A 10,475-nucleotide genomic window follows, 5' to 3' on the forward strand; every position below is an offset into this window, starting at 1 on the left:
TGTTGTTGTTGTTGTTGTTGTTGTTGTTGTTATTATTATTATTATTATTATTATTATTATTATTATTATTATTATTATTTTCCCCAAAATAAGACCTAACCAGAAAATAAGCCCTAATGCATCTTTTGGAGCAAAAATTAATATAAGACCCGGTCTTATTTTCGGGGGAACACAGTAATTAGGAAATATGACAACACCATTCCAATATTTGAGGGGCTCCTACAAAAACCAGAGGGGTCAAACCATTTTCCAAAGCACCAAAAGGAAAGATGAAAAAAAAATGGTTGGAAACTAACCAAGGAGAGAAGCAACTTAGAACTAAGGAGAAATTTCCTAACCGTGAGGACAATTAACCAGTGGAACAGCTTGCCACCAGAAGTTGTGGGTGCTTCATCACTGGAGGTTTTTCAGAAGAGACTGGACAGCCAGTTGTTTGAAATAGTATAGAGTCTCTTGCTTGAGTAGGGGGCTGGACTAGAAGACCTCAAAGGTCCCTTCCAACTCTTATTATTCTATGTTCTATGAATTTGGAGTCCCATGGTGAATTTTCTAAACGTTTAGTAAAACCTCCAGGAGGAGCCCTTTGATAAAACTTGAACGTGTGATGGAGAGCGAGGAGGAAGTGGGCGAGACACGTGTGATTTCAATTCAGCAAAATGATAACTAGGTATGATTTCACAAAGGAGATTAATGGTTTTAAATCTCTATGGCACGACAGCCGCTGTTCTAAATTATTAAGCTAATTTACAGACGTAAATTATGCAAAAATGCCACAAATTCCTCTTTCAATTTAAAAGGCATCCGAATCTTCTCTTCTCTCTCTCTCTCTCTGGAGATTGGGAGGAATTGAACTACTTCTATTAGATTGGATTACAGAATTGTTTCATTAATTAATGGGACAGATCACAAAAGCTTCTGCCATCAGAATTAATTAACGACTACGCTAGGTGCCATAAAACCCTTTGACTGGAATTAGCATTGTGATTTCTTTAATTTCCAATACACAGTGCATAGGAATTGTATTATTATTTTCTTAATTTCCAGCATCAAATGCAGGTTAAAAAAAAAGGGCCAGGTTTTGATTAAGTGGCTATGGATGTTATTTAAATTAAAAATGTCCATGTATTGGTGCATCCCATTGAGATAGCATGCTGGGTAACTCTGATTGCAGCATAGTTCAGTGTGTGAAACATGGGTCTATGGTGCTCTTTGAGCTTTTCTTAGCCGACATTTCATGACCCAAGTAGGGAATAGCATCAGTGCCAGAAGGGAGTGGGGTTTGCAGAGTGGAAGAGGAGGAGGAGGAGGATGGTAGGCTCCTGGGTGAATTCTGAACTTGGTGGTTTTCTTACAGACATTTTATTAGCAAACCAGGTAACATCATCAGTGTTCCAATGATGTGTATGATGATCAGTGCACTGACGATGTTACCTGGTTTGCTAATAAAATGTCAAAGACCCATGTTCAACCCTGAGCTACAAGTATTCTTTTCTATTGATAGTTCAGTGTTCTTCCAAAGAGACATCATGGTGTGATGGCCATGGATGGTGTGAGTAGTTTTTAATGTTTTTAATTTTTATAGTGATTTTTTTAGTGTATTGTGAGCCGCCCTGGGTCTTTCGGAGAGGGGCGGCATATAAATTGAATAAATAAATAAATAAATCAACATCTGGCCAATTTATTCTTCCAACAACCCCTCCTACAGGTATAAGGCTGGTCTGAGGAAACTCAATGACCTTCAGGATGGAACACAGAAGGAAGCCTGGATTATTACTTGTCTGATTCATTAGTCATATCTTCCGTAATTTGGTTTCTTCTACAAATTCTGGACCACAATTCCACCTTCCCAATCACCAGCTCTGATGGGACGGTGGAAATTAGTGGCAGAAACTTGTTTCTCCTTCTATTGGGCATTGGCCCCAGGCACTGGCCCAGGAGGGTGTGATTGTTAAGATGAGATTTTTCCACGGAGCCAATCGGCTCGTGTGTCATCCAATTAGAGAAAACCCTGGCATGGGACATAAGATTCTTGTGGCCTTGGTCTTAATCCCTTTGTCTTCTCTAACTCATCAACCCCAACATCTGTTTGTCACAGAGGCAGAAGCTGGCAAGGGCAGCCTTTGAACGTTACGTCCCTGTTCTTTATGAAGTCTACTTTTCTGAATGGTTACTCAATAATCCTGCAAGTTACTCAATAATTCTGCAAGCACCAGGCTGGGAATGATCATGGAAAATTAATAGGCAGGAGAAGGGAACGATGTTACTTTGACTGGAAGTATTTGAGGGCTTCACACTCTGCAAAAAATCAAGATGCTTTTTTCCCCTCTCTTCCTGCAACAGGGCGATTAAGCTGCCTTCAGAGAACGATTTATTTATACAATCTGCTGTCAACGTCCATATTCGGTGGTTTTGCAGATGTAGTGTAAACAGGTCACCTTGCGATCTTGAGAGCCGTCAAGATGTTTGAACATCTTCCATCTCATTTCGTCAATACTTCATGAATCGCGAGAAGAATGTACACTGTTTTATTCTCAAGTACTTGACCTCTTGACTTTACATTTGTAATATTGAAATCCTGTACTATTTCAGTTACTTCACTGCATGAGCTCACCCTCCTGAGATGTTTCCCCATACTTACCTTTATTAACAATGCCCATCTCTTTCAAAAAAACAAATCCCTTTATGTTCTTCTATAAGGTTATTCATGAAACTACGGGCTAACACTGAAACTGAAGGTGATGGATGGATATATGGGTGGAATGCATTGGTGGGTTTCAAATTTTTTTGCTACCATTTCTGTGGTTGTGGCTTGGTGGGTATGGCATGGCTTGGTGGGCGTGGCAGGGGAAGGATACTGTAAAATCTCCATTCCCACCCCAATCCAGGGGAAGGTTACTGCAAAATTCCCATTTCCTCCCGATCAGCTGGGACTTGGGAGGCAGAGAATAGATGGGGGCGGGGCCAGTCAGAATTTTTACTACCGGTTCTCCGAACTACCGTATTTTTCGGAGTATAAAATGCACTTTTTTCCCCAAAAAAAGAAGGTGAAAATCTGGGTGCGTCTTATACTCCGAATGTAGCCCCACCCAGCTTCTCAAATGGAGGTTTCAGAGGCTGAAAAAAGCATCAGAAAAGAAGCTTCAGAAAAGAAGCCCCCAAACAGAGCTTCAGAGGCTTTTTTTCTGAAGCTGTTTCGGAGGCTTTCAGAGGCTTTCAGAGGCAGGAAAAAGCTTTTTTCTGAAACAGAGTTTCAGAAGTTTCAGAGGCAGAAAAAAAAGCAAAAAAAAGCAAGGCACAGAGCTCACAACCAAGGAACCTGTTGCTAAAATTCACCTCTGGAAACAGCTGATTGGGGATATTCCGGGAGGCCAATCCACCTGCCAATCAGCATTTTTCTTATTTTCCTTCCCAAAAACTAAGGTGCGTCTTATACACCAGTGCGTCTTATACTCCAAAAAATACGGTACTCAAAATTTCCGCTACCGTTTCTACAGAACTGGTCAGAACCTGTTTGAAACCCACCTCTGGTGGAACAAAGGAAGGAAGGAAGGACATGTTTTCTTCTTTTCTTGGAGATTTTCGTGATGCTTTCTTGAAAGAAGTGAAGGGGGAGAAAAAAAAGAGGATTTGATTTTCTGAATTGGCCCTTCCCCCAAACCTTCTCCTATTTGATGGGTAATAGGTGACTAATTGCGAAGTTGTGTTGATCCAGTGGCTTTGTGGTCCATTGGCTACGATTAGTATTAACGGGAGAGTCTCAGCTGTGAGAAATAATAAGCAATGAGTAATAGATAACTAGCTATGTAAATCATCGGAGTTAAGCATGGATGCTGAACTTGGCCTGTCAATTTTAACGGCTCACTTAATATATTTCTCACCTCGTTCTCCCTCCCTCTCTCCTCAAAAATCTTTCTTCGTTTAATGATGCAGAGAACCCAGTTTGAATGGCCCTCCGTGACCCTGGACAGAACATTAACGCAGGTAGTCCTCGACTTACGACCACAATTGAGCCCAACATTTCTGTTACTAAGCGAGACAGGAGTTGAGTTTTGCTCCATTTTACAAGCTTTCTTGCCACAGTTAGCACTAGCACCAACACTTAGACTTATATACCGCTTAATAACGCTTTACAGACCTCCTCTAAGCGGTTTACAGTCAGTTTACAGTCAGAGGCGGTATTTACCGGTTCTCCGAACTACTCAAAATTTCCGCTACTGGTTCTTCAGAACTGGTCAGAACCTGCTGAAACGCACCTCTGATGCAAGCAGCTTAAAAACGCGGCTAAATAGGATGGCATAGCGCTGGAGCAGGTGGGCTGGCCCACCCACAGTTTGCAACTATCGGTTCACCAAAACCGGTCTGAACCGGCAGCAGCCCACCACTGGTTGTAAGTTGAGGTCTACCCGTATGCAGTGGTAGGATTCAGCCAGTTTGCACCACTTCGGGAGAACCGGTTGTTAACTTTCTGGGTAGTTTGGAAAATTAGTTGTTGGAAGAAATCATTAGGGCAGAGAACCAGTTGTTAAATTACTTGAATCCCATCACTGCCCGTATGGTCCTAATTTGGTGTCTGTACAAGATCTAACTGGGCCTGTTTACCTGCATCTATGTACACAGAGCCCATAATTATTTTTCTCTCACCTGGGTATCCTTCACAACTGTTTATCTGAGTTCCATATATATATATATATATATTAAACCAGCCCTCCAAGGTACAGGTGCCAAATTAGGTTTCAAAGGTTAAAAGCAATATTGCAGTTAAATAAATACTCTTGCCACAGAGTTCATTTCATTCTCAAAAGAAAGGAAGCCATTATATTTGTCTGGGGTCATTTTGATGCTTGATATGAAAAGGCCTAAACACTTTGGATTCATTTACTGAAGTGTTCGGACAACATCTATGAGCCATAAAACAAATACTTTGGAACAACCAGTTGTATACCAGGCCATGGGTTAAAAAAATAGATGCATCCCCAAGAAATTTCGTACCAGCTTTGAACTCATTCTGGAAGGAAAGCCACCATTTATTTTTCATCAAATTTGGTCATATCACATAAACCACCAATTTTTAGCCATTTCTTTCTTTAGTCCTCTAAGCTTACACAGTTGTCAAACTTATTGGATTCCCCACCTCCAATCCCACGAAGAGTTAACTTCCTTTAAGCCTGTGGGTTAAATCTGCTTAAACAGTGTAAAACCAAGCCTTCCAAAGTTTTTGTAAAGCCCACCCAGTAATCGGGAGGAAAAACTTAATGTATAGTTACATTTTAAGCTGGTTAATCTCCCCAATTAGTCAACTAACGGTTAAAGTCCTAAATTGTTGGTTCCCAAGGCTGATTCATGAGGAAGCGACCAGATCTTTCCCTGCACAGCATCCTGGAAAAATCTTATCCTCAAGCAGTTCAGTTTTAGCCTCTTTGGTGTCCATTTTTTTTAAAAAATAATTAAGATATGACTTTGCACCCAGATTTTCAGGCACCCCTATTTTTAAAGTTCGTAATGAAATTGTATATCTAGGTAGGTAGGTAGATAGATAGATATAAATATGGATGGATAGATAGATAGATGAATCGGTAGTTACATAGGTAGAGAGTGAGGGATGGATGGATAGATGGATGGATGGATGGATAGATAGATAGAGATGATGAGAGATGATAGATAGATGATAGATGATACATAGATACATAGATATAGATAGATGAATCAGTAGTTACATAGGTAGATAGTGAGTGATGGATAGATGGATAGAAATAGAGATAGATAGATGATAGATAGATAGTTAGATAGGGATGGATGGATGGATAGATAGATAGAGATAGATAGATGAATCAGTAGTTACATAGGTAGATAGAAAGTGAGGGATGGATAGATGGATAGATGGATGGATGGATGATAGATAGATAGAGATAGAGATAGAAATAGAGATAGATGATGGATGATGGATGATAGATAGATAGATAGATAGATAGATAGGGATGGATAGATAGATAGATAGATAGATAGATAGATAGATAGATAGATAGATAAATGAATCAGTAGTTACATAGGTAGTTAGAGGGATGGATAGATGGATGGATGGATAGATAGATAGATAGATAGATAGATAGATGGATACATAGATTTTATTTCATGTGGGAAGAGGAAAGAGAAAAAGAATGCAGCCAGATAGTATGCTTATTATGTAATAGAATTGAATATTAGAATTTTTTTCACAATTTTTTCATATTATGTGCTTTATTTATGTGCTCCAATATTTTGGGCACCAGGGACTGGTTCTGTGGAGAGAGGGGGCATGGTTTGGCATGCTGCCTGCGTCCCAGGGATGGGGCTTCGCTTGTTTGCACGCCACGGCTGGCACACCATGGCCCGGTGCCAGACCATGGACCGGGGTGGTGGTGGCTGGGGATGGGACCCCTGATTTAAAATGTGTTTGGCAAAGAGCAGAATTGAGTTACTTACTTTTTTTTTCCTTTTCTTTTCTGTAATATTTCAGCTTGGGAAGAAAGCCTTTGAAGATTAATCACAGTTAAACACTTGGTTACGATGCTGACCTGCAGTTAATTAGAAACTGAAGGAAAAGATTCTAATTGCTTAACGTTTATCCATGCTGGTCTCTGTCAAAATAAAGCACAAAAACACCCATTGTGCTTCCAACAGCCACCTCATTTCTGTGTGAATTTTTTCAGCTTTGGTTTATCTATCTGTGGGAACGCAGTTAATTTTGTAACAAAAGCTGGGTTAAAATCCTATGACTGCGATGTGCAATCTTGGCTTCTGAGATTTTTCAGAGTGTCCCAAAGTTTAAATCTGAGCATAAATGACTATTTTACTACGGGTAATCCTCGACTTACAATGGTTCATTTAGTGACTGTTTCGAAGTGACAACGGGATTGGGAAAAGTGACTAATGACCATTTTTCACACTTATGATCACATATAACCACAGCCTCTCCGTGGTCACGTGATCAAAATCCAGATGCTTGGCAACTGACTCATATTTATGACGATTGCAGCGTCCCTAGATCACGTGATCTCCTTTTGTGACCTTCTGAGAAGCAAATTTAATGGGGAAGCCCGATTCACTTAACAACGATGAAAAGAGCCTTGGTGGCGCAGCAGACTAAAGTGCTGTTAAGTAGCACCAGCTGCCTGCAATTACCGCAAGTTCAAATCTCACCAGGCTCAAGGCTGACTCAGCCTTCCAATCCTTCCGAGGTAGGTAAAATGAGGACCCGGGTTGTGGGGGCAATAAGCTGACTTTGTATAAAAAAGAACACCGCTTAGGGGGGCCCGAAAGCCCTACTAAGCAGGTATATACAAAAGTATGAAGGCTATTGCTTAATGCATTGTAAGACGCCCTGAGTCTCCGGAGAAGGGTGGCATATAAATCGAACCAATAAATAAATAAACAATAAATAAACGGTGTGATTAATTTAATAACTCCGGTGATTCACTTAACAACTTTGTGGCAAGAAAGGTTGTAAAATGGAGCAAAACTCACGTAATATATATCTCGCTTAGCAACAGAAATTTTGGGCTCCATTGTGGTCGTACGTCGACGACTCTCCTTTCAAATTTAAGAAAAGACTCCAACACAACTTCTTTAACCTTGTCATCTTTTATTAATCCATCCATTTTCCTGAACAACCTTCTTATTGTTGGGAGAGAGGTTGTCTTGCAGTTTTTGGCATATTTGGGTGATTAGAGAATAAGGTTTATTTTTATTCCAGGAGCTGAAGGTGAACCTAATATGTCCTAATTTGGACGATTCTACAAAGCGTGGTTTATCATAAACTGCTCTGAGATCTTCGATTGAAAGTGGTCAGTATATAAATGATTAACATTTTACAGGAAATATTGAAAAGAAAATATCCTCTTCCATAGAAATAAGCATGCAAATTTCTTTGGAAGGGTGACATCCGGCTCAATAAAAGAGCAAGACAAGAATTCTGAAAAGATGAATAGTAACTTATGATTGCTCCAAATAAGCAATTTATTATCTTGCAACCTGCACAGGCAATAAAAGAATGAAGTAAACAGGCCTTTACAGAAGGTGACTAACCAAGGTATAAATGCTGTACAGTTGTATGCAGAAGAAAAAGAATTAGGTAAAAGTTGACCGATTACTTAACGCTGAAAGTAGGGATTAACTGATGAAGCAACATTAGCCAAATGCAGAGAGAGACCAATTAAGATGATATGAATAATAAAATGTCCAAGCAGGATTGCAAAATGAGTTCCAGAGAAGAAATGACACTAATAAAACCAAGAGCTGACAACTCTTGGAATGGAATGAAGAACCTGTGAGTAGACCAGCTCTTCATCACTGGAAGCTTTCAAGAAGAGACTCAACTGCCATCTGTCAGAAATGGTGTAGGGTCTCCTGCTTGGGTAGGGGGTTGGAGTAGATCAGGGGTCTGCAACCTGCGGCTCTGGAGCCGCATGTGGCTCTTTCATCCCTCTGCTGCGGCTCCCTGTCACTCAAAATATGCGTCACAACCGCCAATGTGCGTCATCCGCCGGCACATGATTTATTGAGCTTTTCGACCCATCTTTTTTTTCGGAGTTCAAAATGTTTTTGTTGCATGCAGAAATAAAAATGTGTTTTCTCTGTAGCAGGTCATTGATTTCATAAATGCAACACACTATAGTTTTTTTTTATACATCGCATAAAATCAGGGGTGAAATCCAGCAGGTTCTGACAGGTTCCGGAGAACCGGTAGTGGAAATTTTGAGTAGTTCGGAGAACCGGCAAATAACCACCTTTGGCTGGTCCCAGGAGTGGGGTGGGAATGGGGATTTTGCTGTATCCTTCCCCTGCCACGCCCACCATGCCACACCACGCCCCCCAAGCCACGCCCACAGAACCGGTAGGAAAAATAATTGGATTTCACCGCTGCATAAAATGATATATCCAACGTTATCTTCATTTTAGATATCAAAAGGGTTTTGTGGCTCCCGGTGTTTTCTTTTCTGTGGGAAATGGGTCCAAATGGCTCTTTGAATGTTTAAGGTTGCAGACCCCTGGACTAGATGACTTACAAGGTCCCTTCCAATTCGATTCTCCAAAATTACTTTCTGGACAAGGAAAGGATTTGGGATTGCCGACACGTACTCCATACAGTTGTTTCTGTTAGGAGATCACAAGACAGCAATCTCTGGCGGTTTTAGAATCTGGGCGATAAGGACGTAGCTGTTTTGCTCAACCCATTTAATTGTAATTGCTTAATAAATCACTATTAAAAAAAAAAGGAATGCTGAAGAATAGGTTCCATTTTAAAATGTGAAGCCATGCCTGAAATTCCACAGTGCAAATTGTGTACAAATTGTACCTGTTATGCAACGTATACAGAGAGAGACATACATAGCCACACATTTATCATTACCTTTGACATATGACGGTTGCTTAGACAATGATGGAAACCTTTCCAGTTAAGAGAGCGAGATGTAAATCTCTGCCCCAAAATGTGTACAGTACATAAGAGAGAGTCACTAATCACAGCATGGCTGAACAATTACACGACGGCAGAAATGAAGAGAAACTGGCAAGTTGCCTTGAAAGATTTATTAGAATTTGGCCAGGATTCACAGAGGATTGTGTGAACATGGAAGACGCTCAGGTCAACCCAGGTTTCCTTTTTTTTAATGGGGGGGGGGGAGGCAACTGAAGCTTTGAAGCTAACTAAATTCAACTGGAGCATTGGTGGGTCATTTTCCATCTGCCCAACAACACTTAACAGGTCGATTCAAATTAGAAATGAGGGGGAATTTGATTGACATCTACACCGAGGGTCAGCATTGATGGTTAGCAGTTGCAGCCTGCAGGACAGGCTTGTGAGGAGGGGGAGACAGATGGGGCATGCCCCTTTGGCCTTCTGGAATTAGGAGAAACTGGTGATAGAAAGGCCACTGATGTTCACCATTTGGGGGGCCTGTGGCACAACAGTCTGATTTTCACACTGGATTAAACTGGTTTGATTAAGGATACGTTAGATGGGTCCACTCATGTCCCCGTCAGCAAGGTTTAACCAATCCAAACCCAACGACTTCAGTATGTTGTACGGACACTTTGACTCCACATGCACAACTTTAGATGCAAGGCCCTTCCAACCCCCCCAGATGTCCTCTGCCTGAACTGAGAAGGGGGGGGGGGGAGGGAGAGAGCCATGGAAACAATGGATTGATCAATCTTGCCACAGAAAGCTTGGCCCATCTTCTCCTCCCGCCTTTTCATCTCCCTCCTCTTCTTCAGCATCTTCTTCACCCTCTATATCCTCCTCCTCTTCTTTTCCTTCTCAACTTTGTCTTCTCTTGTTCCTCCTCCTCCTCTTCAGCGTCTTTCTTCCTCCATCCCTTCTTCTCTTCCTCCTTGTCTTCTTCCCCTTCTCCTCTTTGTCTTCTTCCTCTTCTTCCACTCTGTTTTCTTCTTCTTCCTCTTCTTCAGCATATTCTTCCCCCTCCCCCTCTTCTTCTTCT

Source organism: Pituophis catenifer, unplaced genomic scaffold (assembly GCF_029215685.1).
Source record: "Pituophis catenifer annectens isolate HBS135680 unplaced genomic scaffold, rPitCat1.0.hap2 SCAF_14, whole genome shotgun sequence".
Lineage (NCBI taxonomy): Eukaryota > Metazoa > Chordata > Lepidosauria > Squamata > Colubridae > Pituophis > Pituophis catenifer.